The following is a 24,886-nucleotide window of genomic DNA, read 5'->3' as shown; positions in this document are numbered from 1 at the left end:
AATTCTAATGAATGATACTGATGCATAAAATTGCGGCTGCTCTGACCAACAGAACTTTTTTCATCCTTCCTTTTGCATGTCTGTATAAAGGCAGATTTGGAATTTGGCTCAGTCTGTCTGCAGCTGCTGCATAAACACTGTGGCTACTACTGAAGAGTTCTGGCCTGGATCCCTGTTACATGTTCATATTTAAAGACCAAAAATAAAAGAAAATTGTTTATTTTAAAACACATAAATCATACTGTCACAATGCAGAATACAATATCCTTCAGTGCATACAAAAATAAAACCATCCTAAAAACAATCTAGACACAATCAGAGCAGCAGCTACTAAAGCCACATCTACAAATTTATTTAGTCTTCTTCCTTTTAACATTATTATTTTAAGATGGAAGTTTTCAATGAAAAATAGAAGGAACATGTCCAGTGGTGGTGGTGGGGGGGGGGGGAATACCACCTCATGCCACATAGAAGAACATCAAATACAACAGGTAAATAACATAATTTTTTTAAAGAAAAAAACACTTCCTAATAACCCCTACCCCTAACTTTCAGATCCAATTATAAGGAGAGATATAAGAATTGTAATAAATATTGAACAAGCCTACATCAAAGTAATCACAACTGCTTCAATAAACATAAATTAAATAATACTAGCTTAACCTGTGCAAAATATCTGCGTGCTAGTACTTGATTGCTCCCTTCACCCCATACCGCAGCCCCCCTCACCTCAGAGATCTCTCCATCCTCACCTGATCTGCCCCCCTGCTCTTCCTCTTCCATCCAGTTGCTTCCATCCCCTTACTCCTCTTGGTCACTCCTCCATCCCTTTACTCCATCCCCCTCACCCTACTTGGTCATGGCTGCAGTGTTGCTGGCACCTATTGACCAAGCTGCAGCCCTCTATCCCGAGAGTCATCTCCACTCTCACCTGAGCCCCACTCCTGCTCCTCCCCACAGGAGCAGCAGCAGCAGCTGTTGATCAGGCCCTTCCTCACTGCCACTGCCGATATGGCCACTTGTTCCCCTCAGGCCACTGACAGGCCCGGGCTTGTCCCTTGCCTGACTTCCTCCCTCCACCAATGGCCTCAGTAGTCCCAGCAGTGGTTGACTGGGCCCTTCTTTGCTGCCAATAGGCACTGCCATGGCCTCTCATTCCCCTCAGGCCACTGACAGGCTCGAGCCCATCTCTCACCCTTCCTTCTTTCCTCTCTTCCCCTCCCTTCTCTCCCTCTCCCTCCCTCCCTCCCTCCCTCCCTCCCCCACACGCTGAATTAACAGATCTTGTTCATCTTGTTTCCTCATCTAATTCACACAGTGACAATATTCTTCTCCTTAAGGGGCTCTTTCCTCCCTCACAACCCCTCCCTATCTGCATATGGAATCTCTACTGCCCAATCACCACGGTGCTTCTGCTCACAAATTGTCAAGAGAGCTGCCATGCACAGGATTAGCCATGGGTTCGCCTTAGAGAATTATATATATAGATTTCCTTTGTCTGGAACATACCATATTGTATTATATTCAAAGATATTACTCATAACAAAACTTGATTTAGTCACAACTATTTAAAAAATGTAACCTGTTACGAATGTCAGCATTTTCCAAGAAAGGTGACCAAATTGTTAAGAAATCAGCTGGACTAGTTTCATTTAAGTTATTTTAAAACCAAAGTGCAGCAGAATTAAAACATGATTGCAACAACAGCAGGCAACAACAGAATTAAAAGATTGCAACAACAGAATTAAAACAGATTGCAACAATTCTTTCCACCAGCTCAATGATCAAGAATGCCTCCCTACATTAAAACAACTTCATATTATAGAGAAATGAGATAAGAGAAGTGGCAAGTGGGCTTCCCTGGGGATAGCCTTCCAAGCTGTGGGTAAAAGGAAAAGTGTGCCGTCGAGTTGGTGTCGACTGCTGGCAACCATAGAATCCTGTGGTTGTCTTTGGTAGAATACAGGAGGGGAGTACCATTGCCATCTCCCACACGGTATGAGATGATGCCTTTCAGCATCTTCCTATATCACTGCTGCTCGATATAGGTGTTTTCCATAGTCTGAAAAACACAACAGCAGGGATTCAAACTGGCAACCTCTGGCTTGCTAGTCAAGTCATTTCCCCACTGCGCCATTAGGTGGCTACAAGTGCCAAAAAGGCCATGTTCCCTAGCAGACTGAAGTTGCCTAACTGAAGGAACACAAAGCAAGTTCTCACCTTCTTTCAAAAGAAATGTGAGGCTCCCCAATGAAAGGAAAACAAATTACTTAGTTTGTAAACTATTTAATTACTTATATTTGTCAAACCACCTATGAGCCACCAAAAGTATCATTTCTCTTAAAACAATTTTATTTTGCTTCAGTAAAAAACAAAAACATTAACCAGAAACAAAACACACACAAATGCATATACACAAATGGTATGTGTGAAAGAGGGCAAATGTTCTTCCCTCTTGCAACCCTAATGCTACACAAAACTTATCAGTTGATTATTTCTCCTCAGCGACACTGAAAACCTGACCACTAGCCTCCGTATCTCCACCACTTCCCTAAGGCATAACAAAGCTTCTTCCAGAACAAGCTCAAAGGGGAACACAATCTCTTCTCAAATAAACTTTTTGTGTCTATATTTGGAGGTTTTACCAAAACAACCAAAAAGGCAAATGAAAAAGACTTGGCGCCAAAGGTACAGGGGCTTGAGCATTTTCACTCTTGCTCTCACTACTTCAGTTTAGTCTTTGGATTATCAAATATTGTCCCATCTGATGCTCAGTCTATTTCTCTTTCCATGAATGCATTGTATTCTCTGGTGGTCTTTCAGAAGGACCTTTAACATTTTTGCTCACTGAGTGCCTGTTTATCAAAGCATTAGACAAAATGCCACAGGCAAAGCAAAGGAAGTGAAATGTCTGTTGATAAGATTTCTGTAAGTGTGTGCAATACATACAGTTCTTTGTTATACATGTATGGGAATGTTGGTAGGGACTAGAGCCACTACTCAGATGTGATAGCTGTGCAGACCCCTGCGCAGGAAGAGACTTTGTGAGGAAAGAGAAATGCTCTTGAGAAGCTGTGAGAATAAGAAGAGTTTGAGACAAGGAAAAGGACAAAGACAGAGCTATTGAACAGAAGAGATCAGTGGCTCTCTGATCACCAGCATCCTTTACTCAGCCACAGAATCAGCATCAGCATCCAGAGAGACCGAGGCCCAAGATTTGCAGAGAAGCTTACAGAACAGCTGCTTTACCTATCCTGTGTGGATTACAAGACATCAGTCAGACTCCTGTGGTCTGTTTTTTGGATTTTTAATTATTATTTAAATACATATGTGGACTATAATTATAAAATATGAAAGTTGATTACTATAAATTTGCCTTTCTCTTCCCAGCCACTCGAGTCCAATTTTAATACTCCAGGATGTTTTTTATAGGCTAGGAATGACAGCAAGAAGTGTTTTTTTCCCCCATATAGAACATGGGATATGGCAGTAATTGTAGCAAAATCTTCTGCTTGGCTCTCAAGAGGTAGGATCATGTTGAAAAGTCTACAGTGGAAAGAGTAGGATAATTTTGCAATACATAAATCTCTACAAGTGTAACTAATGTCTTAATTACACACACACACACACACGTCTACTTGTCTGTGATGAGAGAAAAATGATGCCTGATGAGAGAAAACAATCCTGACAAGTAATGTACCAACATAGCTTGAGGAGCCATATTATAAGTAAAACATTTGCCTGCCTAGCAAACTGAACCATTTGTATACACTGGATTTGAAATTCTAACTTTTTAGCAGGCAACCACATACTAAATTTAGGAGACTGACATTGGATGTACCTGTATATATCTACCATTGAACACTGAAGCCTAACAGAAATTTAAGTATGTGGACACACTGCTCTACATTCGTTAAGGCCAATGACTTGATTTAAATTGTTATATGCTGAAAACAAACAGAAACTAGACCCACAAAATAAATATAGCAATATAAGATATTCACTCAGGACTTTATAGGAAATATCTAAAAATGATTTATGTATTCATAAATGTTGCTTAATTTTATTTATCATTTGTGTATGTGAGTATGTCTTAGAAGTGCACTGAAGTGACTCTATGGAGCCATGGCAGTCTTGTTCCTATTAGATCAGCATTCATTTAACACACCGAATGCCATTGTAATATATAGGGCAACACAGTGATTAATATTGTGTGATTGCTATCAGTACCTCTCTCTCTCTCTCTCTCTCTCTCACACACACACACACACTGAACTTTTAGAGGTACATTTTAAAAATAAGGAGTGGTAATTCACTGAAGATTTTGAAAATTCAAGAAATTAGAACTTTTAGTGATTTTACAGATTTGTTCATTGTCTCCTGTTTTATATTCTCATAGTGGGGTAGGAAGACTTTTTAGCCTTAGGACCAGCAAGTCTTCCCAATTCTCTTCATCTCAACAACACAACACCTAATCCATCTGGAAAGAGTCACTGTTCTATTCCTAAGGTCCTTTTATTCAGTTGGAAAGAGATAACTCTTTTGTGACCTAAAGCATCAGCAAATTGAGGTGCTTAGGTTTGGAGCAGAGATTCATTGCTAGTCTAGATGAAAATATAAATAATGAAAGTTATCCTCTATTCTATTCAGACTCCTCAAGTACACTGATAAAATGGCTCAGTCAGTTATGTAGGGAAAGTTTATTTTCTTCAGAATTAAGCTCGAAAAAATATTTTTCAGACTCTGAGGCCACTTCACACATGTCAACTTTCCTTCATGGTGGGAAAATCATCCAAGTTAGTGATAGTACTAATAATAATTAGAAATATTTATACTCTAATTTTCAGCAAAAAAAAAAAGTTCTCAAAGTGGTTTACATAGGAAAAGATATGAGACAATAGTTGCCTCTCTCAAGGGGCTCACAATCTAAAAATAAATACAAGGCACAAGCCAACAACCCTGGAGTTGCTATACCCTTACTAATTATAAGAGAGTCACCACCTGCTAAAAGAAAAGGTGCCTCTTTGTCTTAGTAGGACAAGTGAATGTAATTTAATTAGCAACTGAATGTGTTTGGATGCTGTAACATGCTCTGGGGTTGTTTCTGGATCTGTTTAGGTGATAGTCATCTCCTAGAACTTCTGCTTACAGTGAGATTGAAACAGGCCTTGGGTTTGCATGCTTTGCCTCCCTTACTCTTGCTCTGCCTGCTCACTGTTTGTAGAATGTAATACCCAAACCAATAAATGCTGCATTGATCTGAGTTTGTGATCTCCCAGAACCTAGGTTCAAACCCAGCTTTCAAGAGTTCTTGATTGAACTCACAGTCCTCCACTTAAATAAATATACTGTTTCTAGTTTGGGTACAATGTATTACATATATGCCATATTCAACTTACGTTCAACGCAAGTACAATATGCGTACATAATACACAATATAGATCTGTATGCATCTATAGTTATTCACACATTATGTACTAGGAACATACAGCAGTACACTCCCTAGGAGAGGAGAGCTGGTCTTGTGGTAGCAAGCATGACTTGTCCCCATAGCTAAGCAGGGTCTGCCCTGGTTGCATCTGAATGGGAGACTTGAGGTGTGAGCACTGCAAGATATTCCCCTCAGGGGATGAAACCTTCTGGGAAGAGCAGAAGGTTTCAAGTTCCCTCCCTGGCTTCTCCAAGATAGGGCTGAGAGAGATTCCTGCCTGCAACCTTGGAGAAGCTGCTGCCAGTCTGTGAAGACAATACTGAGCTAGATAGACCAATGGTCTGACTCAATATATGGCAGTTTCCTATGTTCCCTATCCATACCCTGATTACACTTTTAGAATAAACATATTAGGTTCACTTTTAGAATAAACACATTATCGTCATACATACAAAAACATGTGTGTGTACATATGTACATATCTATATGCATGCACAATGTAATGTCTAAACAGAGCTATGGTAAATATGTAAAGTGATTATGAAGGAGAAGCCATGGAAGCCCAAAACACACTCCAAGAGCAGAATAATGCTTGAAATGCTCCAGAAGATGTCCTATGTGAGAAGGCATGAGATTTTATTTTGTTTTCTTAATAATAATTCACAATATGAACCTACTTCGGTGTTAGAGAAGGAAAGACAATGTTACTGAGCTTTCAATTGAAGATCAAACACATAACTCATACCCCCCACTCACACAAAAACCACACACACAAGAACAAGCACTGAATATAGAATGGGAAATAGGATGCAGATAACATAGGGTTGAGTAAATTTACTTTATTATATATTATAAGACTCCTTTAGAGTTGGAAGGCAATTTTCCCTCATATTGCTGTTTAGGTAATAATAAGAATGGAAACTAATGCAAATATTCTAAGGCACTGTCCACTGATGTCACGTTCTCTGAAAAAAATATTTAACAGTCTAAAATTGTTCTTTGGGGCAGAATTAGAACTAGATGTTTGAATTAATTTCAGTGACATACTTCCAGACTGTAAACCAATACAAATGGGAGCTGCTAAATCTCTTCTGTTCTGTATGCACAATATGATACAGACAAAGATTTCGTCTAATGGAATAATACAGAAGAACTGTAGTCAATGACTGTGAAAGGCTTGAATAGAAAGTATTGTTCCAGAACAGAAGAGGGGTTTCAATCAAAACGGCATAACCCATTCTAAATTTGAAATGTGCCACAATGAATTGATAAATATTCTTTAAAATAATGAGGTTAGACAGATTTTCCATCTTAATATTTAGTTAAAGGGCCTACTAAAAGGCAAGTGGCAAAGGAGGGTGGGAGATCATATACACCAAAGAGAAGGCTCCAAATCTTCACCTATTAAGTGTGCACTTTTAATAAACATACTTGAAAATGCAAGTACCATTAAAGATGTATGAACACACTGGCATATCCCAGTTCCCCAAATCCAGGCAGCCCATGCTAAACAAATTGCTTCCTACTTATTCAAATACAGTACATGCATTTGGGCATGTTCTTACCAACTGCTTTGTGTTTGCTTCTGGGCCACCAAAAAAAAAAGCAAAGAAAAGAAAAGAAAAGAAAGAGCAGCACTTTTCATCAATGTTTCTTGGCTTTATCCTTGGAATTTAGTGGCACAGCAAAGCATGCTGGGAGAGCTGTGGCAGGCGATGTATTACTGTCTTTACCTCTTGATCTCCTACTCCAGCAGCTGCAGCTGCTTTTCAATTAAGTGAAAGTGAAGATTCCAAGTGTTAGGGAGAGCTCCTTGCCCCCCCCCCCCGCCCAATTTTGAGGCTTTGGCAGCTGTGTACAAAACAAAACAAAAAAACCCCTTCTTTAGCTTGTAAAATGTAAGCTTGGTTTAAAAAAAATGAAATTGCTTCACAGTCAAGCAGAAGTACGATTTACCCTGCAATCTTTTGCACAGCTTCTTGTGAAGTCACTGACTTCATTGATTCAAAAAAAAATTACAAACCAGTCATCTTGAGCCACATTTTTTAAAAAGCTACATTTTCTGAGCTGGTCTTGTGGTAGCAAGCATGACTTGTTCCCTTAGCTAAGCAGGGTCAGCCCTGGTTGCATATGAATGGGAGACTTGATGTGTGAACACTGTAAGATCTTCCCTTCAGGGGATGGAGCTGCTCTGGGAAGAGCAGAAGGTTCCATGTTCCCTCCCTGGCATCTCCAAGAAAGGGCTGAGAGAGATTCCTGCCTGCAACCTTGAAGAAGCCGCTGCCAGTCTGTGTAGACAATACTGAGCTAGATGGACCAATGGTCTGACTCAGTATATGGCAGTTTCCTATGTTCCTATGATTCAACTCAGGATGATCAAGTTTCAGGTTAAATTGAAAAGAACCTGGCTCACTAGCATGCAATTTTTCCTAACTGACACATCTCAGTACAAACATAAATTCTACAGACACATTCCATGATACATCAATTTCCCAATAATTCCTACTCTCACAAAGTATTCTTCTCACAAGTGTCTCCCAGCAATTCCCCAGCACATGTTGTACAGAGAAGAAAAGGATTAATCTTAACCTTGACAACACAAGTGGGTGGTGGGATGCTCATCTCACAACATGGCAGCCATATCAGCAGCAGCAATTAATCTGAAATGAGAGGGAGGTCTCTCCTTAACTTCTCCAGTTGGTGCTTGAAAGCTTGTATACTGGCTCTTGGGGAATGAAGTTTTGCCAAGTATATTGCAGTGCTGGTAACCCTTAGGAAATTTACATTTCCCAAGAGCCAATAGGTACAATGCAGCATTTCAGTTAATGGTCAGAGAGCAGAGGAAGTGATCTCTTTTCTTTTCTTTTCTTTTCTTTAATCATAGATGGAGTGTCACCACCTGTGTTCCCTCTAACAGAGATTCTCAGATGTTGACTACCACTCCCAGAATCCCCAGCTGCAATGGCTTTTGCTTGGAGATTATGGAAGTTGTAATCACCAACGTCTGGGAATCTCTGTTAGAGGAAACACTGGTCACCACCACCAGTGTAGCCATTGGTTCAGTCAGTAACCACAGTTTAAAGGGGAAGGGGACCTTGGGGATTAGGCCAGGGTAGAAGGGAAAGTGGCTGGATGCAAAGTGGAGGTTAAGAGTCTATGGGGAGTGGACCAGGCCAAATTTGGATTTGTTTAGAAATGAAATAACTTTATCTGAAAGCCTGTAGTCAGGTTATCTGAAAGGCCACTTTCTTCCATATTTATTTATTTAATTCATCATATTTCTATACAGCCTGATATGTGCAGTATAGAAATATGATAATATACTACATAAGTACCTATTATGATACATAAGTACCTAGGTGTAACTTATGTACATCTATACAGTGCACATGAGTTAAAATGCAACAAATGTAAAAAGATAAAATTATCAAAACAATTATGATAGAAAATCAATTAAAATTAATTAAGAGCCTGAGAAAACAGTTGCATCATGAGGGTAAAAACAGCCAGAGATAGAGAAACTCTGGTTTTAACAGGGAGTACAGTACAGAGGCCTAGGGCAGCCACAGATAAGGCCCGGTCCTAAGCTGCCACCAAACAAGCTGGCATAACCGGACCTCCGTAGATGATTTTAATAGCCGGGAGAGTTAATGACAAAGGAAGCACTCACCTTTCAACCAAGGAGCAAGCCATTAAGGGCTTTATAGGAAATAACCAGTACTTCGTATTTTGCTTGGAAACATATCGGCAGCCAGTGCAGTTCTTTTAAGACCAGTGTTATATGGTATCTTCGCATTATTCCGGAGACCAGTCTGGCTGACACATTCTGTACTAACAGTAGTTTCTGGACTACATACATAGGCAGCCCCACATAGAGTGCATTACAGTAGTAAAGCCTGGAGGTTATGAACCTGCTTTTATACTGAGATCTGCTGGAGATGCCCTCCTTCATGTCTCTCTAATATCAGAGGTACATTTAGTTAAAACATTAAAAAGAATCTTTTTGTAGCCACAGCCAAACAGTATTCTCGCTATTTTTTTTCATCTGTGTGCGGAATAAATTTTGTTCTGGGAGGTGGTATCAAGGTACATGTGCACACATGCATTCAGAGTGGGGTGATGGTGATTCAACCTGAGTGGGATTTAAAATTAACTGAGCGGACACAAACTTCATGTGTTTTGCTGTGCTAAAGAGGGATTTTTAAATATATGTGTATATTTAATTTGTTGACTTAGCCGTCCTAACATTTTTATTTTCTTGCAGTTGTGAGATACCCAGGAGCATATCCTTGAATAGCAGGTAAATTCTGGAATAGAGTGCACCAGATTTGTGCAAATTTCCTTTGTTTGCACCATTTCAAGTTTCTTAAAGCATTCAAAGGACCTTTTAAAAAGCAAAATTTGAAAATGTTTAAAGATCGGCAGCCCACATACTGCACAGCATTATACAGACATTTCCAGTCAGCCCACACTGCTGTGAACATATAAGGAACCACTGGCAGTATTGCAGAATAACACAAGTTGACAAATACTTAAAGTTGAACACCTGCACTTTGGGAGAGGAACTTACATTTGAAACAATGTGCTTGTGTGCAGCTTTTGTACCCTTGTGCACAAAAAATGTATGTTTTGTTCAGAAGTGTGTTCCTTTGATGCCCTTTTCTAAGGTGTTCCTTAGAGGCTCACAACAGTATGGACCAATCAGAAATGCCTGAAACATGGGATCCAACATGCTTAATTAAAATTCTGACATTTTCATTGATTTCACATTTGTCCACAATTTTTTTGACTCTAAACTGTAGCATAAACAACTATAGAATAGGGATGTGCACAAAGTGTTTCGTGCACATCCGAGCAGTGGAGAGCAGGCAATTTAAAGAAGGAAGGCAGGTCTTACCTGCTCCTCCATTACATCTTTACTGTTCCCCATCACCCCAGAAGTGCACTATTTGTATTAAGCAGCCAGGCTTTGTTTGCCCAGCTGCATTTGCTTAGTGTTGGGGGTGATTACTTATATAGCAGAGTATTTCAGGAGCTAACTCACTCCCATTACAGCAGAAGTTAACAGGGTCTCAGGGGCAACAGCTTGTAAATGATAAACATGGAGAGTCATGTAAACCAACTGACGTTATTCAGAAGTATATGATGATAGAAAAGACCTATTTCTAATCACTGGCTACATGGTGGTCAGAGAGAGATCTACAGAAGCATGGTGCTGAGAGAGAGCGAGAGAGAGCTAGAAGCATTCTGGGAAGAAGAATGAAGACATGCCCAGGAAGTTGCTGTGTACATTTTATCCATAGAGGGGCCATAGAGGCAGAAATAAACAGGAAAGAGAAAGAGACACTAACTATCTATCTCTACTACCAATGCCCCTAGTGGTAATCAGGGTTCCTGGTGCAAAAGGTTGATGCCATCCGGAGCTGGATCTCCAACATTTAGAAACATTAAGTTCCCTGTTGCCAGCAGGAAATAGCATCTAAGCATGTGGAGACACCATCTTGACCACTCAAGATGGCATCCACACTTGTTCAGATGCCATTTCCTGCTGGGAACAGGGATCTTCCTGTTTCTAAGCAAATGCAGGTGAGGTGGCAGGGCGCAGTGAAGGTGTAACGGAGCAGCAGGTAAGATTTGCCTTCCTTTAAAGTGCCCACTCATCTCCACCTGAAACAATTCGGCTGGGGCAGCTCAAAGCATTTTGGCATCTGGAAACAGAGGTGCAGAAACACTTCAAGCACATCCCTACTATAGAGTAAAATATAGTAAAATATACATTCCCTCCTCCTTTAAGACATAAGATATTGCACCATTTGCAATTAAAATTATGCATCTTTAAACATGTGCATATTCCCATAGTTTCATTTTTCTTTTCAGTTTAATGTAGTATGGCGTTTTATTGAGTGATTTTTTTTTTGAAAGTACAAAGGTAAAACTCTACAATGTTAGTAGCTAGCTTCTGTAATAACTCCACTGTTAATTTCTATTTAACAGGGCTCAAAGGCTTTTGCTCATACAATTGCTAACACTCTAATCTGGCTGAAATTGTAAACACACACATACTGAAAGGTTTGCAATTGAAATTATTCTTGTTTAATGCTTTCTGTGAATCATCAGTGAAAGCCATGTTACTAAAAATATACAAATTTAACAGAGGGAAGTAAAGATGACCAGTCATATGCTAAGAACCACATTCTCATTAGAAATTCAGCTTTAGCTGCATTAGGACTGTATAAACAATTCTGCTTCTTGGTGAGAAAAAAAAGTAACATAAAAAAAACAATAATGTATTCACTGAAGCAAAATTGTATGCCACTTATATTGCTATTGCTTGTACGTCCTACACCACACAATTGCTTATTTTAAATGAATAGTCAGATACAATCAGTTTTATGAAAATGCAGTGCTTTCTACTTTTGTTCAAAGATTTAAATATGCCTTACAGAAATGCCTTTAAAAACAAAACCATTGTTTCATTTTTATAATACATTATTTATCAGCAAGCACTGCATAACAGTGTACCAGAAGATATCTTCATCTTGTATTTCTTGAGAATAGTTACAGAATATTAACATTTTTAATCCTTTTTAAAAGTTTAGCTGAGAAAAATTATTCAAGGAACAGCCTATTGCTATATCGGCTTCATTGTAGAAGGAGGATGGGAGAGATTCAAAAAATCAGCATTGATTGTGAAGACCCTTGGCAATGCACATTTAGATTTAAGCACAGAATAATCCATGTGTACAAAATGTTACTGAAAGCCCATCATAATGCAGCATAACTTAAAATGCAGCCACACAGTGCTAGAACTTCAGATTGTCAAAATTATTATTGATTTCCTCCCATTGCAGGTTACAATTCTGTAACCTGCCAAAACACATTATGACTACTGTCTATGTGCTGAAATGCACCCCCCACACACACACACACAAAAGGGTAAAGTGCAGGGTTGGGAAGCTGACAAAAGTAATCTTTGGACCAGTTCAGATGATACTTTTAAATGCGTGAGCAGTACTTCTGTGGTTTGTTATACCCATTTGGAAAACTGATTCAGATGAACAGACCGATGTGGTAGAGTGTATACTTCCAATCACATGTTTAGAGTGCTAATCTACCTTCCTTTCACAGATGCAGACCCATCATTTCCTCCTCTCTATGGTTCCCAGGTCTCCTTTGTTGTATTTCCTGCTTCAAATACAGGACCTTCCCATAGATATGTTCATAAAATGATAGTCATGCACAATGATCAGCTGCTGAGATGCATTTCTATTCCAAGGCAGAACTGAGCACTTTGGCACCTTTATCTTCTATCAGGATGGGCAACCAAGATGATAAGGGCCTAGAGCACCTTTCTTATGAGGCTAGGCTACAACACCTGGGGCTATTTAGTTTAGAAAAAAGACAACTCTGGGGAGACATGATAGAGGTCTATAAAATCATGCATGGGGTGGAGAAAGTGGATAGAGAGAAATTCTTCTCCCTCTCACATAACACTAAAACCAGGGGTCATCCCATGAAATTGATTGCCAGGAAATCTAGGACCAGCAAACGGAGGTACTTTTTCACACAACGCATAATCAACTTGTGGAATTCTCCGCCACAAGATGTGGTGATAGCCAACAACCTGGATGGCTTTAAGAAGGATTTGGATAACTTCATGGAGGAGAGGTCTATTGACGGTTATTAGTCGGAGGGCTGTAGGCCACCTCCAGCCTCGGGGGTGGGATGCCTCTGGGTACCAGTTGCGGGGGAGTAACAGCAGGAGAGAGGGCATGCCCTCAACTCCTGCCTGTGGCTTCCAGCAGCATCTGGTGGGCCACTATGCGAAATGGGATGCTGGACTAGATGTGCCTTGGGCCTGATCCAGCAGGGCTGTTCTTATGTGCTTATGTTCTTATGGAATAGGGTTGCCATATTCTGGCTCTCCAAATCCAAGTGCCCAATTTGTATATTATGTAATTTGGCCTGCAAATAATTTGCATGTGCAAATTAGGAGCTGCACTTTCTAGACGACTTGTGTTTGCTCTGGATATCTACCAACAATAGTTGAGGAAGATATCTTTGCCTGACCATTTTCCTTGACATATTAATAGCAACAATAGAACCAAAAAAAAGCGCACAACTTTTTAATTAAGGCTGCAATTCTGTACACACTTATTTAAGGGAAGATCTGGTTGAAACCAACAGTGCTTCCTTCTAAGTAGGCATGCATTGACTGTAAGGGCAGGAAAGTCATTACAATACACAGACTGGTAGGCAAATAGTGATTCACATCAAAAGCAAGCTATCCTCTCAACTGCCTGATAGAGATCCCCTGCTGATAACAAACAAGGCAACATTCCTCAGGGGATTACTGTATTTGTGAAAGTGAAACTTTCCCACCCAGCCTCCTGAGCTCTTCCTCTCTTAATCCAAGTCCAGCGGTTGAGCAGAATAGTGACTGCACCATAACTCCACTTCTACAATAGTTTTGCTCCATAACTCCACTTCTACAAGAGCTAGAGCTTAACTTTGTTTTTTTGGTTTTTTTAATGAAAGCTGAAATCCGGGCAAATTCGGGTAGGCTAAGCCATCCAGGTGAGATGCTAAAAATCCGGGTGATACCCAGAATTATCAGGGGCATGGCAACCCTAGTATGGAGACATGCTGACCTGTGTTGTATTCTATCTAATACTTTATTTTGTGTTGTTGAGATGTTTCTCCAAGTGGGGATCTGGGGGTGGGGATGGAGTCAAAAAGGAAGAGGGAGGGAAAGGAGGATAAAATGGAGTTGCTTCTCAATAAACCTTAATTTAATCTACATTTGATTTGCTTGTGTGCATGAAGAAGCAACTATTTAAAAAACAACAACCCTGCCTGCTAGCTTGAATTACACAGATTAAATCGGCATGTTTGGAGATCTAGGGGCATACCCCAGGCCCCTTGCCTTCTTTCCACCACTTTCCAGCACCCACTTACAGCTTCTTCACATCACTCTCCTTTCTAGCATCCGACCAAGCTGTAAGGTCAGGAATGAAGGAACAAAATTGAGAGGCTGCAAGAAGCAAGATCCAAAGGTGTGGGAGGGCTGTGGGAGAGCTAGACCACCAGGTAGGTCCCACAGGGCATGAGGGGCATTCCTTGTCTGCCCTTTCCACAACTTCCAGCACCCCACTTACAGCCTCCTTAAAGCTCCCAATTTCCTCCTAGGAACTCACAGAGTGTTTTGATGAGGAAGAGCCTACCTAGTCAGGTTAAGAGTGAAGGATTGAATCAGAGAGGTCATGGGGAGGGGGGTAGACCACAAGGCAGCTTCCTTACATGGATCTGCCTGGTCCCTTGCCAGCACTCCTGTAACTTCCAGAGCCCCACTTATAACCTCTTCAGCCACTTCCTTGCCTCCTGCCCACCTGCTTTTCTCTCTGCTGGGATCTGACAGAGCATTATGTCCAGGAAGACCCCAGTCAGGTTGGGGTGAGCTGAAGGAGTGTAACAGAGAGAATGCAAGAGAAGGAGAACCCAAGAAAGGGTTGTACTGGGGTGGGTGGGAATGAAAAGAGCACTCAGGCAACTTTGGCCATCCAGCTGTTGTTGAACTACAATAAATAGTTACTTGGGAGGACGGGAGATGTAGTTCAACAACAGCTGGGCACTTTCTAGACTAGCTGCTCATCATCAGCAAAATGCCTCCATTCGGGCAAGTTGCATTCTAAATGTAAACAACAGTGGGAGCACTCTCACAGCAACTAACAAAAAAACAAAAGCAACTTTTTCACGCCCGATATACGATGGCCTAGCTCTATATCACAGTGAAATTTGAAACAAGGCATTGGAAATGTTAATAGTACCCTGCTATCATAGGGATCGCAGTGTCACGACGCAGGAAGTGTGGAAGCACACTTCCAAGATACATCCTGACCCCATTGTGGGGTCTAGTCTAGAAATCACCCTGGACAGCCAAGGTTGCCTACCTCTGCAGATGCTCTAGAAAAAGACAAAATCAAAATTGCTGGACAATATTCTCTAGAAAACCAAATAAGAAAGAAAGATACTGCAGCCCTATGCACATGTATATAGGAGTTTAGTCCACTAACATGAAACTTACTTCTCATTAAACATACACAAGATCACTCTGAAAAACCTACCAGATGAGAGCAAGATAAAATTGTTCAATTCAGTTGTGTGTGTATTTTTTAAGGAACAGTAAAAAAGCACTATGCATTATAGGCAACTTATCCAATGCTCATCCTCTTAATGGCATTATATGATCCCACCAGTTTTGTGGACATTCAATCTGCCAAAACATAGGAGACACACTTTCCAAAGTGTCTGAACAGCTTTCAGAAAAAGAAATAAATGTTTATAATAAATAAATAGTTTATAATAAATTTTATTATAATAAATAAATAAACAAACCAGTGTTCCTTTGCGTGTTAACTGATAAGAAATAGATTCTTCAAATGAATTCATCTGATTGAAGCCATGAAGTAGTCCTTGTTCAGGATTTCTGTATGCAATCATACTGAAATGTTTTTGTCTTCTAACATGTCCTGCAGAAATTGCCTTAATAACTTTGTCATGATGCTGTAATACATGACAGTTCTTCCCCCAGTTCAGCAAATTTGTATTTGAGTGGGAGACTACATGTGTGAACACCATAAAATTATCCCTTTAGGGGACTGGGCCATAGCTTAGTGGAAGAACATCTTCATGCTTGCAGATGTCCCTGCCATCTCATCAGAACATAGGAAACTGCCTTATACAAAATCAGACCAATGTTCTATCTAGCTCACACTGGCAGTGGCTTCTCCAAGTTTCCAGGTGGGAGTCTCTCTCAGCCCTATTTTGGAGATTCCAGAGAGGGAACTTGGAACCTTAGGAACCTAGGAAGCTGCCATATACTGAGTCAGACCATAGGTCCATCTAACTCAGTATTGTCTACACAGACTGGCAGTGGCTTCTCCAAGACTGCAGGCAGGAATCTCTCTCAGCCCTAGCTTGGAGATGCCAGGGAGGGAACATGGAACCTTCTGCTCTTCCCAGAGCAGCTCCATCCCCTAAAGGGAATATCTTACAGTGTTCACACATCAAGTCTCCCTTTCATATGCAACCGGGGCAGACCCTGCTTTGCTAAGGGAACAAGTCATGCTTGCTACCACAAGACCAACTCTCCTCTGCAGATGCTTTTCCATGCAGTTACTTGTCCCAAAGCGGCCCCATCCCGTAAAGCGAATATCTTGCAGTGATTACACATATAGTTTCCCATTCAAATACAAACCATGATGGACCCTGCTTTGCAGATGGGACAGTTCATGCCTGCTACTATAAGATCAGATAGGCCTGGGAGATACTTCTGCCTGCAACCTTGGAGAAGACCTGCCAGTCAGTGTAGACAATTCTGAGCAAGATGAACTGCTCTGAAGCAGTTTCCTATGTTCCTAAAATATAGTGAACTCCTATATTATGCGTATCTCTCTCTCTCTCTCATATATGGGTTTGCAATTTGAAAGCTTTACTCCAGATATCAACTTCTTATCTCTCTGTGTTACACTAGTCCCTATCTCTATGAGGGGTTTAATTCCCTATGCTTTCCAATGAGAGTGTTTTCTGCATTTACTAAAAAGGTAAGATTTTCAAGGGTTTGGGATTTCTTGGGGGAGACTGGATGAAGAGTGGAATCTACCTAATCTACCTGCGAAAACAGCATGTTTCTATCTTATGTGGTTTGGTCTGCAACTTTCATGTCATTGAGTGAGAGAAGCATAAGCAGCTCTAGATAGATAGACAATAGTGAGTAATATAGTGAGTGCCAAAAACCTGGTGGGTACAGGGGGTGGGGAGAAAGTGACTGAAGAGGCTGAAAGTGGGGCACTGGAAAGGAGTGACCCCTATGCCTTAAGGGACCTGCCTCGTGGTCTGGCTTACCCCCTATCCCTACCTTGGAGTCTCTCCTCTAACAACCTCTCTTTCAGTCTTTCACTCCCAATCTGACTAGGATCTTCCTGGGCAAAATGCTCTGTCAGATCCTAGCAGGAAGAAATGTGGGGCGGGGGGAGGGAGTGACAGAAGAGGCTGAAAGTGGGGCACTGGAAATTGGGGGTGGGGGTAAGAAGGACCAGGGGTGATTCTCTGTCCCTAAGGCTTTCCCTTGGTGGGTAGGATTGCCCCTTTATCCTGTTACAGCAAACACACACACAAACACACACAGACACCCCACAAAAACCTCATGTTTGAAACTCAAAATATTCTCTCACAGTTTTTCACATTTATTGATTTAAAAAAACGGGTGAAACTTGTAAGCAACACAGTTCCCACCAGTGCCTGTTAGTGTAACAGAGATTAAAAGAGCTCTCTTCACAACTCTCCACCTCAGGCCGTGAGGAAGAAAATTGTGCCATAAATAGGTCCCACCTCCTACATAACTGGATGATCCAGTCCTGGGCTCTGTCCTGTTTAAAATCCAAGCTCTGTAGTTAAGGGGTAAAAACATCACATTGCCATTCAAACGTTCATCTAATCACATGATAGTGATTACCCCAGTTTCTAAATCCTACATTACATCTAGTATTTAAATCCAGGGTAGAGAATGTGTGGTTTTCCATTTGGAGGATCATTTGTACAAGTAGAGTACACACGTTGAAAGTATCATCTGAACGGGCCTTTTATGTCTGACTGAAGTGATTATGATTCAAAAAAAGCATTGCATTGAACTCATGCATCCTGCATTGCCTCCAACGTACTCTGCAAAAAATATTGTTGAGCAGTAAATATTTTTTAGTTAAGCAAAAAATATCTTCTGATCCAGAACTGTAGTAGAATGACCATTCTCCCCAGCCCATAGCTCTTATATAATTAGGCCACTGGTAACATGCTAGGAATAAAGGGCGGGGGGAACTGCAATGGAATTGGTTGGATGGTTAAATGGATGGATGAGACAGATTTGTTAAGATTCATTTATTACACTGGCAAGCCATTCTTATGGAAAGTTGGAGCTTTTCTTGGAGACCATGGCTGACATACCACACAACACTCCATCAGTCTTGTAATGGATGGGACATTTGCATTCTTGCGCAATTGCACAAATGATCAGTTACAAGGCTGATGGGAGCGTTGTGTGGTACTGTATATCTACCAGACTGTGTAAGAAATTATAACTATACTTCAACAGTACTTTCTGTCTCCTAATGTGGTGTAAATTTAAGGTGTTATCTCTCTCTTTTTTCTTTTTTGTATTGGTTGTTTTAATTTTTAAATTTATATTTAATTATTTTTTAAACTTTCTGGCCCTGGTGAAGAGCACATAACTCAAAATGTGTTGTGACTATTATTGATTCGTCCTAATAAAATTGTTTCCTGCATCCATTGGATGCCACTGCTGGTTTTGGTTTCTGGTGCTGATTTCTTCTACTTGCTATGGATACAGAAACAATATGCAACATTATATATCCTTGCTTGTGCATTAAAACTGTGTAGGGAAGCAGCAGGAAAGTGGCAGAATCATGCATCTTTGCAATGCAGAAAAGGTCAGATGTGAATATGAAATGTGTGACCTTCTAAGAAAGTTTTAAAAGCTTTGCAAGATATCAAAGTCACATTTACTACCACTACTACTACTACTTATGTCCTTTTTATATACAGTTGCATCTAACTCTTCCTATTGTAAGAGATTATTTACTTGTTAATCTTTTTCAAATCAAACTTAAATTCAATTTTCTTCTCTGATCTATTCCCAAAATTAGACCAACTTTTAAAACGTCCACTGTTTTTGGCCATTTTAAGGTTGCTTTCATACATACGTTTTAAAATTATACATTTTTAACGCACAAGAAAATATAACACATCATGTGGCCTAAACTCTTCCTTAAGCATAATCAGAATTTTTGAATCTTAGACAACTGCAATACAGTACACAGGTTCGTGCATCCAACGGATTTTACCATTTTAATTTAATTCTTCTGTTTCTTGCAAGTTGTTCCAGTTAAAAGAACACATCCTTTTTCTAATTTACAAACAAATTAGGAAAAGAGATTCAATCACAGTTAGTTTAAAATGTTTAGTGAAATTTCATTACCACCCAGATTTTACCACCAAGAATAATCCACATGCTGATTTAGGCAAAGGTCTTCATTCCCAACTGAATGTACTTGCTTTTGGAATAAGAGACTATGAAAGCTGTTATTAGGTATCATGTGGGTTAATGGCACAGAATAAAGAGATTCAAAGAAATCCCTGAATGCCATCATGTCAGTTGAATTCAATTCCACTATAACATTTAAAGTGAAAAGGCAGTATTAACTACTGATTTGATATATCTAAGAAGCATCAATTAATGCTTGGCTTTTCAAAGTATTCCTCTGACTTAAATTTTCATTCCTATTTCCAGTGGAAATATACATAAATCATTTCAATATTTTTATCAAACTCTTATTTTTCCCTCATTAATGAGACATTATTGTGTAGCTGCTGAAAATACTTGATTAAACTACAAGAAGGGTTTGTGGTATGCCCTTTTGGGACAGGAAGCCATCTTATTTATCTATTTATTTTTATGTGTAAAATCTTTATTTAGCAGGCGGAGAGCAACTGGCCCAATCCATCCCAGCATAGCATCCCTCCAGTGGTTGTTGCTGATGTCTAGCTTATGTTTCTTTTTTAGATTGTGAGGCCTTTGAGGACAGGGGGTGATTTTATTTATTTATTTTTATTTCTGTATGTAAACTACTTTGGGAACGCTCGTTGAAGCACAGTTTATAAACATATTATATTTATTATGTTATATTATAATTATTATTACTAGTAGTAGTAGTAGTAAAACAAGAAATCTCTAATAAAGGGAAAAGTGGGTCTGGTCACTACAACGCATTAGGATCTCTCTCTCTCTCTCTCTCTCTCTCTCTCTCTCTCTCTCTCTCTCTCTCTCTGTAATGCTGTTTCCTAAAAGATATGGATACCATATTCCTAGCACTTAAATATTATTGTATTTTTGTTTTATTTGCTCTTAGGAAGACCGTCAAGACACACCTGTTTTCTCAGGCTTTAAACTGAAATTAAAAACTGCTTAATTTGTTTTTATCTCATGAGATTGTTTTGCCTTTTTATTCCGTGAAACTGTTTTAACTATTTTTTACTCTGTTTTATATTTGCCATGTTTTAAATTATGCACACGGTTTAGCAATGTACACATCAGGCAGTATATAAATATGATAAATAAATAAATCAATTAAATAAAATATACTCTATGAAATAAGAGTAGGGATATGTGAAACGTTTCAGATACAAAATTATTTGTACCTGAAAAGGAACGTTTCAGGTGTTTTGTAGCCAAAACAAAACACCTGATGGCCAAGTCCGAAAGTATTGTATACAAAACGAATCGTCTCTGTTTTGGCTACAAATGTTTTGTTGTTTTGGACCTCCATTTTGTGGCGATCTCACTGTAGTCTCCATTTTGTGTTTGACATCTATTTGAATCTCCCGCCTTCAGAGCAGTGAACGAAAGCATGGGCTGATTTGCTGACAATTGTCTCCTTGCTCCTAATTGTCTCCTTTGGCTCTTGCCACTCCTGACTGACCCCACATTGGGAAAGAATTGAAGGGAAAGGATTGGGAAAGGATTGAAGAAGACTCAAGGGTGGGAGGGAGTTCAAGGAGGGATTCAATCATTCTTACATCATTCATTCAGATTTAAAGAGGCAGCAGCACCATTCTGCCTTGTTCTGCCTCAGAAGGAGAGAGAGAGAGAGAGAGAGAGAGCTTTGCTTGCCACAATGCCATGCCATTGTCCCTATGCTGCCTATTGCCTTCTGCCTTGCCAGCCTGAGCCTAGACTACCCACCCAGCCTGCCCTGCTGGCTAGTGGCTACTAGTGTGGCTACCAGCCTGGGAATGGATTAAAATTAATTCATTTCTACTGCATTGCTTGTTGTTGTTGAATCCTAAGAATAATTCTTTTTTCATGCCCTTGAGAGAAGCACTGCCTGCCTGTGCCTGATATGTGCCAGCCACTAGCCCCAGCCCCTGTGGCCACTGGTCACCACCTGGCTAGCCACCCCCTTTCCCCCCAGATTTTCCAGGTTTTCCCCAGCCCCCACATAAATCTGAAGACTGAAGAACAAGAAAAAGCCAAGAAGAAGATTGAAGAAGAAAGAGTAGAATCCGAGAGCAGACCAGACCACAGAAGTGGACATACAACGTGGGTCAAGCCCTAGACTGAGTGAATTTACACCTCTCTCTCTCTCTCTCTCTCTATCTCTCTCTCTCTCTCTCTCTCTCTCTCACACACACACACACACACACACACACCTCTTTAATTCTGTATTCTTCAGGGTTTTTCCTGTTTGCAGGGAGGTTTTGGGTTGCAATTGGATTTAAAACATTGTATGTTGTTTAGTTTAAAAGAAGTTTAAACAGGGGTCCTGTGTGGGAGGGATCCCCTTTAGCTAGTATTAGTAGGTGGTTAAGGGTAGCATAGCCCTGTGGTTTTAAAAAACAATTCTGTCTTTTTTCCCCATTCCAAAGATTGGGGTGGGGAGGTGGATTTAAAAAAACACAAAAGCCTGTACTCCAGCCCTCTGCCCCCTAATATATCATTATTAACATTCTCTGGGACTATTGTATCTTCCCTAGTTATATTGTATATCTATTCTGTTCTTAATCCATTATATTATATCTGTTATTGTATCTTCTGTTGTTCCCCTAGTTATTGCTCCCTCCCTAGTACTGTATCTGATGTATCTGTTCTGTTCCTTACTAGTTACAATATTATGCAATTCAAATGCCTTGGTTCAGTTTGTTAATGTGCCTGGCCTGCCTGTGTATTTTGGGGACATCATCATGGATGGGCACAGGACAGGTTCTCTTGCTCTGTGTGTGTGGATTTCTTTGCAGTGAAAATTGGGTCATACTGTGTGACTTCTAGCATCATAATTTTTATTTAAACTAGATTGCTTGCATCTACAATAGGTTACACTTGCTGGTGCTACAGTCATCTGTTGCAGAAATCTCCAAAAAAAAAAGAAAGGAAAAAAAGAAGAAGCCAAAATATTGTGTGCCATTGTTGTCATCATCAGTTTTTTACTTGTGTAGGTGGGAGGGGGGGTCAAACCTCACTGTTCCACTGGCAGAATGTTGTTTTGCAGTGCACCATTCCTTACTTAACCCGCTTTTATGGCCGCGTGCCACACATGTTACTGTGTCTCTGTTGCTTGTGGACAAAAAATGCTTGTGGGAGCAAGGACAGTGCACATTTTTGATGCTGTTGTTGGCTCTAGTCTGCTGCGTGTGTGATACCATACTTGCTTTGGAAACCTAGTTCTTTGCAAAGCTATGCTGGTGTTGATGTGTGCTGCTAATGTTCTTTGGGGCAGATTCAGGACAGAAAGGGGGCTTGGAGGCTGAAGAGTGGGGTGAGTGGCAGTGCCCCAATGGGTGCCTGCCACCACCCAGATTTCAAATTAATTGGGCAAAGGGCTGATTTTTAAATGATTTTTGTACTTTACATGTCTTTAAGATTTTCCCCATAGGGAATAATTCAAGCAAATGTATCACTTCACATTGGGGGGAAAGGGGTGGCCCCGAGCATAGTGTGGTGGGTGGTAGTGCCCAATGGGGAAAGGAAGCTACCAGAATTATTTCAAAGGAATTGGGCAAAGCGCTTATTTTTAAATTATTTTTGAAGTTTACGTGTCTTTGGGGCAGAAAGGGGGCTTGGGGGCAGAAGAGTGGGATGGGTGGCAGTTAGGGCTGCTTTAAATGATTTTTCTAGTTTACGCATCTTTGTTTCATCCCATAGGGAATAATGAAGATTCCATCAAATGTATCACTTCATGTTGGGGGGAAAGGGGTGGCCCAGAGTGGAGTGTGGTGGGTGGTAGTGTCCAATGGGGCAAGGAAGCTACCACAATTATTTCAAAGGAATTGGGCAAAGGTCTGATTTTTAGAGAATTAATGAAGTTTACGCATCTTTAAGATTTTTCCCCATAGGGAATAATGGAGGTTTCAGCAGCCCCATAATTCCACTTGGGGGGGGCACTGGGATGGCCCAGAGTGAGTGGTGGTGTAGTGCACAAAGGGTGCCAACCACCCCCATGTGTCGCTAACCCATGGGGTACTGGGTTCTGTTGTTTCTGAGGTGTTCTGACTGACCAGTTATATACTGTATTTACCCAAATACAAGACAACTCTTAATTTAAGATGAACCCATTTAAAAATAGAGGTTAAACACAGGTTATACCTATGTTTACCCAAACGGTTCTTAATTTAAGATGACCTCCTGATTTCTAACTTCAGAAGACTTGGGGGGGGGGGGCTAATCTTGGATTCAGGTAAAGTATGTTTGTTATTTCTATTTCTGCTGGCCAATGGCTGTAATAAAATTAATGATGATGATCATTCAGGTAAATACAGGTGGCACTGTGATTCCATCAACATTACCTCTCATATATTGCAAGGGCTTTATAATGATAGTGTGGGTAGACATCTGATACTTCAAAGCCTTTACAAAGGTGCTGTATGATGGGGCTGCTGCTGGCAATAAGAACATAAGAACAGGCCTGCTGGATCAGGCCCAAGGCCCTTCTAGTCCAGCATCCTGTTTTGCACAGTGGCCCACCAGATGCTGCTGGAAGCCACAGGCAGGAGTTAATGACATGCCCTCTCTCCTGCTGTTACCTCCCTGCAACTGGTACTCAGAGGCATCCTGCCTTTGAGGCTAGAGGTGGCCCACAGCCCTCTGACTAGTAGCGGTTGATAGACCTCTCCTCCATGAAGTTATCCAAACCCTTCTTAAAGCCATCCAGGTTGTTGGCTGTCACCACATCTTGTGGCAGAGAATTCCACAAGTGGATTATAGCATTGTGTGAAAAAGTACTTCCGTTTGCTGGTCCATGATCCCTTATCATGCCGAGTCTGCAAACGTTGGATTGGGAGCTTCCCATCATACCCTTGCAAGGCTCTAGTGCCTGAGCTGCTGCTTCTGAATTGCAGCCTACCTCGTTCACACAGTCCATTCATTCTTCCCTTTCCTCCTCTCCACCTCTGGCATGCTACAAGTTGTGGCTCTCAGCCTTGTCCTAGCTTTGGCAGCAGCCAGCAAATCCCAGTCAGCAGCGTTCAAGTTAAGGAAAGAAGGAGGAAATACAGATGAATGGAGGGATCAAGGAGAAGAGTTGCAGGTGACTTGCAGCTTCTTCTTATCACCTCAGCCCGCCCCCCTGCAAGCCTTGAAAGCTGACAAGAAAAGGCTGTCAGTAAATAGCCGCCTCCTCAACCTGAACCCCATTTAAATGTTTCGGGGGCAGAGTTGGGGGGAGAGGCAACATGAGGCAGAAATCTGCACCTAACCTCAGGCTTTTAGGAACTTAGGAAGCTGCCGTATACTGAGTTAGACCATTGGTCTATCTAGATCAGTATTGTCTTCACAGACAGGCAGCAGCTTCTCCAAGGTTTCAGGCAGGTATCTCTCTCATCCCTACCTCA

At 40.7% G+C, this 24,886-nt stretch overlaps 1 protein-coding gene across 19 annotated transcripts in view; it reads right to left on the bottom strand.

Annotated features, from left to right (window-relative positions):
* The window catches only part of DMD (dystrophin), a 1,901,967-nt gene that overhangs the window by 815,567 nt on the left and 1,061,514 nt on the right, over positions 1-24,886 (bottom strand). Inside the window, exon 1 of one of the 19 annotated variants that reach the window (XM_053308509.1) lies at positions 6,997-7,052. The exons of the other annotated variants lie outside the window; for them this stretch is intronic. The gene's annotated coding sequence lies outside the window, so the exon portion shown is untranslated. Of the gene's footprint in view, positions 1-6,996; positions 7,053-24,886 lie in introns of those variants that run through there. 19 annotated transcript variants of the gene reach the window in all.

The sequence above is a fragment of the Hemicordylus capensis genome, chromosome 3, assembly GCF_027244095.1.
Source record: "Hemicordylus capensis ecotype Gifberg chromosome 3, rHemCap1.1.pri, whole genome shotgun sequence".
Lineage (NCBI taxonomy): Eukaryota > Metazoa > Chordata > Lepidosauria > Squamata > Cordylidae > Hemicordylus > Hemicordylus capensis.
Note: the sequence above shows the minus strand (reverse complement) of the source record. Positions and strands in the feature narration are given on the sequence as shown.